Source organism: Myxine glutinosa, chromosome 2 (assembly GCF_964187855.1).
Source record: "Myxine glutinosa chromosome 2, kmMyxGlut1.1, whole genome shotgun sequence".
Taxonomy (NCBI): Eukaryota; Metazoa; Chordata; class Myxini; order Myxiniformes; family Myxinidae; genus Myxine; species Myxine glutinosa.
The window spans coordinates 13694091-13702845 of record NC_136262.1 but is presented as its reverse complement, the minus strand read 5'-3'; the positions used below and the strand labels follow the sequence as shown (position 1 = coordinate 13702845).

The 8755-nt window shown below is 47.6% G+C and overlaps 1 protein-coding gene across 2 annotated transcripts in view; it reads right to left on the bottom strand.

The window, feature by feature from the left end:
• ZNFX1 (zinc finger NFX1-type containing 1) overlaps positions 1 to 8755 on the bottom strand; it is a 173630-nt gene that overhangs the window by 125855 nt on the left and 39020 nt on the right. The window lies entirely within an intron of this gene.

Sequence of the window (8755 nt, the reverse complement as noted above, 5' to 3'; positions counted from 1 at the left end):
AGGAGCACCAGCCCAGAGGGGGGAACAGTATTCCATTGAGCTGCGGATGAAAGCCTTGTATATGGTGAGGAGCTCAGGTGTGCCAAGGAAGGACTTCGCACGACGGAGGATGCCCAGTCGGCGACTGGCTTTGGAGGCCAGCTTGGAAATGTGGTTTTCCCAAGAAAGATCATGGCAGATAGTGAGACCCAAAAGCTTGAGCGACAGAACTTCTTGGAGAGGATTGTTGAGAAAGTAGATGGGAGGGTTGTCCAGTCGGTCCTTTCGGAGAGACATTGTAAGAGTGTGAGATTTGTCAGGATTGAAAGACATGTTCCACTTGTTTGACGAGTCTGTGATTTTGTCCAGGTCTGCAGAGAGTGAGGAGGCTGCAGACTGCCGATCTGAGGGATGAGGAATGGAGCGACAGAGAGTAGAGTCGTCAGCAAAGAGATAGAGAGGATTTTCAAGAGAGTCAGAGAGATCATTGATGAAGACCAGAAAAAGCACAGGGCCCAGAACACTACCTTGGGGAACTCCAGCCTGAACAGGAAGAGGAGATGAGAGAAACCCATTCAGGGCCACACGTTGACTACGACCAGAGAGGAAGTCCGCCAGCCATGCGTGGAGATTTCCATGGATACCAAAGGAGGAGAGTTTGGAGAGCAGAGCAGGGTGCCAGACCGTATCGAAGGCACGTGAAATGTCAAGGGAGACAGCTCTAATTTCCTGTTTGGCGTTGAGGACCTCCATCCATTGTTGAGAAAGCAGAAGCAGCATGTCCAGAGTAGAGTGACCAGGTCTGAAACCAAATTGATGATCAGAGATCAAGCCATTGGAGAAGAGGAAAGATTTAATATCTGAAGCAATGATGGATTCCATGACTTTGCTGATAATTGGGAGAAGGCTGATTGGTCTGTAGTTGCTGGGATCTGTTTTTGCACCTTTTTTGTGCAAAGCGGTGATGTTGGCTGATTTCCAAGCAGATGGCAGATGACCTTGAGCAAAAGAGAGGGTGAAGAGAACAGAAAGAGGGAGTGAAAGTGCAGAAGAACATGATTTTAGGACCCGTGGGCTGATGCCGTCAGGACCAGTTGCAGAATCAGAGTCGAGGGTTGACAGAAACTTTTCCACCTTGTCAGGAGGAAAGGACACAGAGTCCAGGAGCAGCTGGGTACGACTGGGTACGGTGGGTACAGAGAGGGATGGGTTTGGGACACAAGATTTAGAGGCAAACACAGAGTTGAGGCATTCAGCTTTTTCACGTGCGGAGTCAGCCGTTAAGCCGTTTGAGGTGAGGGAGGGGATGGAGGGGGAACAAACACCAGAAACAGATTTGACCAGACGCCACCAGGATTTGGAAGAGGGAGACAGATAAGAGAGTTCGGTCTTGAGAATGGTGAGATATTGTTTCCTGGCTCTCCTGAGGGTGGACACACACTTGTTTCGGGCTTTGTGAAAGGAAATGAGATTTCCTTCCGTTGGATTTGCTTTCCAGGAGACGAAAGCAAGTTGTTTCAGGGCAACAGCCTCACCACAAGATTCCGTGTACCATGGACAGGAGGAAGGGTATGACAACTGAAGACGAGATGGTATAAATCTGTGCATGAGAGAGAGCAATTTACTTTGAAAGAATTCCCAGGATGAGTTGATGTCAGAGGCGGTAGAGATGGGAGACCAGTCCAGATGATTGATGGCTGCTTGAAGACCGTGCCAGTTGGCCTGAGTGAAATGCCAGACTCGTCGACGCTGAGGAGGCTCTCTGAGAATGGTCAGAGAGATGTCCACTTTGACAAGCACATGATCAGATGAGCCGATTGGAGCAGAAGAAGAGCAGCAGACATTTTCAGGGAAGTTTGTCATAACCAAATCCAGAAGAGAAGATGCTCCGTTGACTGAGATCTGGGTCGGGAAATTGACAGATTGTGTCAGTCCCAGTGAGTCGCAGAAGTCCTTTGCTGAAGAGCCATGGCTGGTGAGAGAGGTACCCACACACAGCCAACTGGCATGGTGACAATTGAAATCACCACATATGAGGAAGAGAGAGTTGGGATGGGTAGATAGAAGTTGGTCCATATTATCAGACAGTGAGATGTAGATGGAGTCATCGCTGATTGGTGGACGGTACAACACACATATGAACAAAAGGTGGGAGCGAAGGGGAAGCCGTAGCCAAAGGTATTCCTGGGGGTGAGGTGGAGAGAGGGCAGTGGAGGGCGAGTGAGGAAGAGAGTTTTTTATAAAGATAGCAACCCCACCTCCAGGACGAGGCTCAGGTCTATCATACCGGAGGAGGGAGTAACCTGGGAGAGATACCAAGGCATCAGAGACATCATGAAGGAGGAAAGTTTCTGTTAAGCAGATCACATCTGGTTTGTCAGAAGCAACCTGTATGGAGAGGTCAGTCAAGTTTGAGCGAAGGCCCCGGATGTTTGAGGTCCATACCGTTAATGAAGAGGAAGGGGGAGCATCGGGTCCAGAACAGGGGGGGGGAGGGGTAGGGTAAGATGTGGAAGAGGAGGAAGAGGTAGGGAGAGCTGTTGAAGGTGTGTCAGAGATTTCAGAATAGCTTGGAGAAAGGGAAGAATGGGGCGGACAAAAGGTTTGATGGAGATTGGGTGAGGCACAGTGAGGTGTTATTTGAGGAGGGGGAAGAGCAAGGCAGAAGGTTTGGGGAGATGAAGGTGAAAGTTGGAAGGAGGAAGAAGCAGGGACGATGCTTTGAGGAGGAGGGGTGAGAGGGGAGTCTAGGAGGGGAGGAGCGAGGGAGAGTCTCGGAGGGGAGGGGTGTGGGGGGAGTTTAGGAGGGAGGGGAGGGAAGGGGCAAGGGGGGAGATTTGAAATGGATGGGTGATGGGGAGGATTTGGAGGGGAGGGGTGAGATTGGATTTTGAAAAGTGTACGATTCATGGGAAACGAACATTTTTTGCAAAATGAGTTTGAGACCTTAGAGTCAAAAATACGTTTGAGGACACTGGAGGAGGAATGGAGTTCTGGATAGTTTAGGGAATGTAGAAAGGAGGAACTGTAAGAGATGGTATTATATATATTTTTTGGAATGAATAGATTTGGTGAGCAAGACGAAAGCATCCTTTTGTAGGAAAAGAAGAAAAGGGTGTTATAATATATGAGAGAAAATAGTTGTTCAGGGGAGAGATTATACATTTCTAACCGCGTGATCGCGAACGAAGAACGAACGAACAAAAAGAACAAATAAACGAATAAGACCTGGGAAGGGAATTTTTTTTTTTTTTTTTTTTTTTTTTGTGAGTACAGATATTAAACAAGGATGTACGGGTGAACGACTGGGACGAAACAGTGAACGAAAATAATTTCAGCGCATTCGACGAATCGCTGAGAGAAAAACAAACCACAAGGTCGGAGACGGTACGGTAGTCAAGCCTACGAGTACTAGGCCGCAGAATACTCGATACCATTAACCGACGATTGTATATACATGTACGAAAAATTAGCACCGAAAATTTTCCAAAAGATACGCTATAGGTACATACACCGAAAGATAGATACAGTCTCGACAAAAAACACGATTGAGAAATATCACTTAGCTTCGAAAGCGTGAGCGCATGGAGCAGCTTCGAAAAGACGTGACCTCCAAAGACGCTTTTTCTGGTCTTCATCAATGATCTCTCTGACTCTCTTGAAAATCCTCTCTATCTCTTTGCTGACGACTCTACTCTCTGTCGCTCCATTCCTCATCCCTCAGATCGGCAGTCTGCAGCCTCCTCACTCTCTGCAGACCTGGACAAAATCACAGACTGGGCAAACAAGTGGAACATGTCTTTCAATCCTGACAAATCTCACACTCTTACGATGTCTCTCCAAAAAGACCGACTGGACAACCCTCCCATCTACTTTCTCAACAATCCTCTCCAAGAAGTTCTGTCACTCAAGCTTTTGGGTCTCACTATCTGCCATGATCTTTCCTGGGAAAACCACATTTCAAATCTGGCCTCCAAAGCCAGTCGCCGACTGGGCATCCTCCGTCGTGCGAAGTCCTTCCTTGGCACACCTGAGCTCCTCACCACTTACAAGGCTTTCATCCGCAGCTCTATGGAATACTGCTCTCCCCTCTGGTCTGGTGCTCCTGCCTCACACCTAGCTCGTCTTCACGCTGTTGAAACCAAAGCGTTCAGAATCATTGGAATCTCCCGCGATGAAGCTAACTCCAAGGGCCTTTCACTCACTCACCGCAGGCAGGTTGGTGGTCTTTCTGTCTTCTACCGACTCCTCTCTGGCCTTGCCCCCCCCAGCTCTCTCTGGGCTCTGTCCCCCAAATATTCCTACAGGTCGCACAAGATCTGCCTGCAACCCTCTTATGGTTAAACTGCCAAAATCAAGACTTTCTGCTCACCTTCACTCCTTCATTCCTTTTTCTCCCGCCTCTGGAACAAACTCCCTCACTCTCTTCAATCCCACTCCACCCTCCAGGTCTTTAAAACAGCTGTTCACCACCATCTCTTATCTTCCCCCATCCAAAACCTTGATCTTTTCTACCCCCGCTAATTTCACCCCAAATCCTACACTTTTTTGAAACACCAACTTCTGTCCTGGTAGTCCTTGGTCTCCTTGTGTTTTATACCTCTCCCCCCCCCCTTCCCACGCCTCCTCCCCCCAAGCCCTCTCCCTCCCACACTTCTCCCTGCTCTCAAATGTTGTGTATGTGTGCTTCCCCTTCTCTCCCCATCTTGTCTTCCGCTCCCTCTTTTTATATATTTTGTTTGTCTGGTTGATTTGTTTGTGAAATAAATGTTAGCTCTTTCACGAGTCTCGATTCAGTGTACAAAAAAAAAAAAAAAAAAAAAAAATTTGTTTGAACTCCCAAACTTGACGAGGAAGCAAGACACAGATTGAGTCTCACCCCAGCAATTGCTGCACAACCGGTTTGCAACAAGTGCCACTCGAACACATTGTCCCTGCCCTGCTCATCACCAGTTAGGAGGTTTACAGTGAGGAATATTACATTTAACCAAAGAAGCACACTGACCCAATGACACGACGCTGACGTCATGTGCATAAATTATATATATATTTTGCCAAGCACTTAACTGGAATGGTGACCAGGACTCACCTGCCATCACAAGCAAGCAAGCGTTACTGGCCTGGATAGTCATCAACAACCACAGAAAATTTGGAAAGCCGACTCTTAACCCCACTGTGCCAACCATTGATGTAAATTAGGAATAATAATGGTCCGAGAACTGACCCCTGAGGTACCCAACTCCTTAAATCTTCCCAGCAAGACATCCTCCTACTCATAGCCACTCTTTACTTCCTATCACCAACCAAGTTAGTTACCTGACCAGCCACAACACAAGCCCTCACCTTGGCTAACAACCTCCTATTTGGAAGACATCATGAAAACACATCATGGAAGACTGTGCGGTCCTGGCTTCACAGAGACAAGAGCACAACATCTTAGATGTGAGGGGTCTCTGGGTCGCTCCTGTGAGATTCATTGGCTATCTCCGTGCCGCTGGTCTGTTCAACCAGAACTGACCGGGGCAACACAACAATAACCATGACCTCCTTTGTGGTACCTTTTCAAATGCCTTTTTAAAGTCCAGATATAGTACATCCACTGCACTTCCCTGATCTACCCAATCAGAGACTGCTTCATAGAACCCCAAACAATTTGTTAAACATGACTTCCCTTTGGTAAACCAATGGTGCTAACTACCTTAAATTAGTTTAAATTTATTTAAATGGTTTGGCATCTGTCCCCTAATTAACGTCGATAATACCTTCCCGAGAACTGAAGTGATGTAGATCCTTTCTTAAACGATGACGTTACATTTGTAATTTTGTGATTCTCTGATACCTGCCCTGACTCCAACGGGCTGTTAACATCACACTTACGTACTCTTCCCTCTCCCTCAATACACAACACAACAACAACATGCATTTTAAAGGCCATTTTCCCTGATAGAGCGGGGGTTAGCTTTGCGGTCCCCATGACAATCTTCTCCATTTTGCCCTATTTTCTGCATCTCTCCTTGTTAACCCCCTTGCCCACATTTTATTCTTCCACCATCTTTAGCCAAGTCTTTCTCGGTCTTCCCCGTCCTCTGCTTCCTTCTACATTCATTTCCACCACTATTCTCAACCAGTCACTTTCATCCTTCCTCAACACATGACCAAGCCATCTCAACCTGTTCCTCTTCACAGCATCAATCACAGGCTCTATTCCCATCATCTTTCGCAATTCATCATTTGTCTTCCTCTCTCTCAACGATACTCCGCACATCCGTCGAACCATTCGCATTTCCACCCTTTCCAACCTTCGTTGCTGCTCTACGTTCATTACCCATGTCTCGCTCCCATAAATCATAACACTTCTCACACATGCAGCATACACCTTTCCCTTCACCTTCAACGACACTCCCCTCATCATCAGCACGCCACTCAGTTCCCGAAACTTCTTCCATGCACATCTCACTCGAGCAACCGTTGCCGAGTCTGATCCACCTTCTCCATTCAGCATGTCTCCGAGGTAGCAAAATGTTTTCACACCTTCCAGGTTCACGCCGTCTCCAAGATCCAACTCAACATTTCCTCCATCTGCAGCTCCCTCTGTGCACACCTTACATTTGAATGTAGCTGCCACACTGGTTAATGACCCTCTCAGACCACTACATTTTTGATGAACCCACTCAGCGCACATTGTACATTGAATGGAGTTCACTCCGACACCCTTCCTACACACAGCACAGGGCCACTTCCCAGTTCTTTCCACCTCACCACATGCTTTACCACTTGCCATCACCTTCGTGTTTCCGATATTCACCTTCAGACCTTTTGTCTCCATACATTCCTTCCACGTGTTCATCTTTTCCTTCAGTCCATCCATACTTTCCGCAATCAACACCAGATCATCTGCATACAACAACTCCCACGGTAAACCCTCCTTTACGTTCTGAGCCAGCACCTCCATCACAGCTACAAATAGTAGTGGACTTAGTACCGACCCCTGATGCACTCCCACCTTCACCTCAAACTCACCACTGTTCCCGTCCTTCGTCCTTACAGCTGTGCGCGCTCTTTTGTACATTGCCATCACTACTCTGATCAACCATTCCTCCACTCCTAACTTCCTCAATGCCCATGTCAATACTTTGCGTGGTACCGTATCGAATGCTTTCTCCAGATCAACAAACCCAAGAAACAACTTCTTCCTCTTCTCCATGTACTTCTCCTGCAACTGCCTCACAATGAAAAGCGCGTCTGTCGTTCCTCTTCCTGGCATGCATCCAAACTGCATTTCGTCGATCTTCACTTTCTTCCTTATCCTCCTCTCCAACACCCTTTCCAATACCTTCATTCCATGCTCCAATAACTTTATCGCTCGGTACGAGCCACACTCCAGAGGGTCACCTTTCCCCTTGTATAGAGGGATGAGGGTACTCAGTTCCCAATCCACTGGAATGTGGCCTTCTTTCACCACCAGATTACAGATCTCTGTCATTCTCTTCACACCCCAACTTCCTGCTGCCTTAAACATATCTCCCACAACTCCCGTCGGCCCTCCCGCTTTTCTACCCTTCATTGCTTTTATCGCTTCCTCAACTTCCTTCTCAGTTATCTTCTCTGCCGGTCCTAAAACTGGGTTACTCTCTATGTTGCCATCCCATTCATTCTCTGTATTCAACAGCATTTCCATATATCTTTTCCATCTTCCTTTAATTCCATCTGGGTCGCCAACGATTTGTCCCACTTCATCCTTCAAGCAACTCACCCCCATCACATCACACCTCTCTTTCGCTATCTGCTTTGCAATCCTGAATACTGCTTTCTGACGCTCTTCCGAATCCAAGCGTTCTCCGAACATTTTCCTACATGCCTCCTGCACCTTTGCTACCTCTTTCTTTGCAGCCTTCCTGGCTGCCTTATAACTTTCATGCTCTGCTGTTTCTGCTCCCGTACCCTTCGCCTTCTGCCACTCCTTGAACTTCTTCCTCTTCTCGTCAATCCTCTTTCCAACTTCATCATCCCACCACCATGTTTCCGAGTGCCTCGGTGGTCCTTTTGTCCATCCACATACCTCACCAACGGCTCCCAACAGACTAGCTTTCATCGACATCCAACCACTTTCAAGCTCAACCACATCATCCTCGACCCTACTCAGCCTCTCTTTTAATGCCTCCCTTACTGTCACCTCTTTCAACCTCCACACCTTCATTCTCGGTTGGTACTTCACCCGCCGAGATTTCCTCGCACCTTTCACCCTTACGTCGCAGACAACCAAGTGGTGCTGTGAAACAGCCTCCTCCCCCGGGATCACCTTTGTGTCCCGGAGGTGCCCCCTATCTCGCCTACGCACCATCAGGTAGTCAACGGTTGTCGTCGACCCACTTGACGTGTATGTAACAAGCTTATTATCCTCTTTCTGGAACTGAGTATTACAAATCAACAAATCAGCTCCATCAGCAAACTCCAAAATCCTTTCACCTTCTCCATTTCTCACACCATATCCGTAACCCCCATGAACTCCGTCAAAACCATCCATACTCCTTCCCACGTGTCCATTTAGGTCTCCTCATACCACAACAACTTCCTCATCTTTCACGTTTTCCATCAGCTTCTCTATCGCACACCAGAACTTGTCATTTTCTTCATCGCTTCGACCAACCTGCGGAGCATATCCCGAGATGACGTTCACCAAGAGCTTTCCAATCATCATTTTCACCATCATCAACCTATCACTCACTCTCGTCACACTCACCACACTGTCTACAAACTCCTCAGAAAACAGGACACC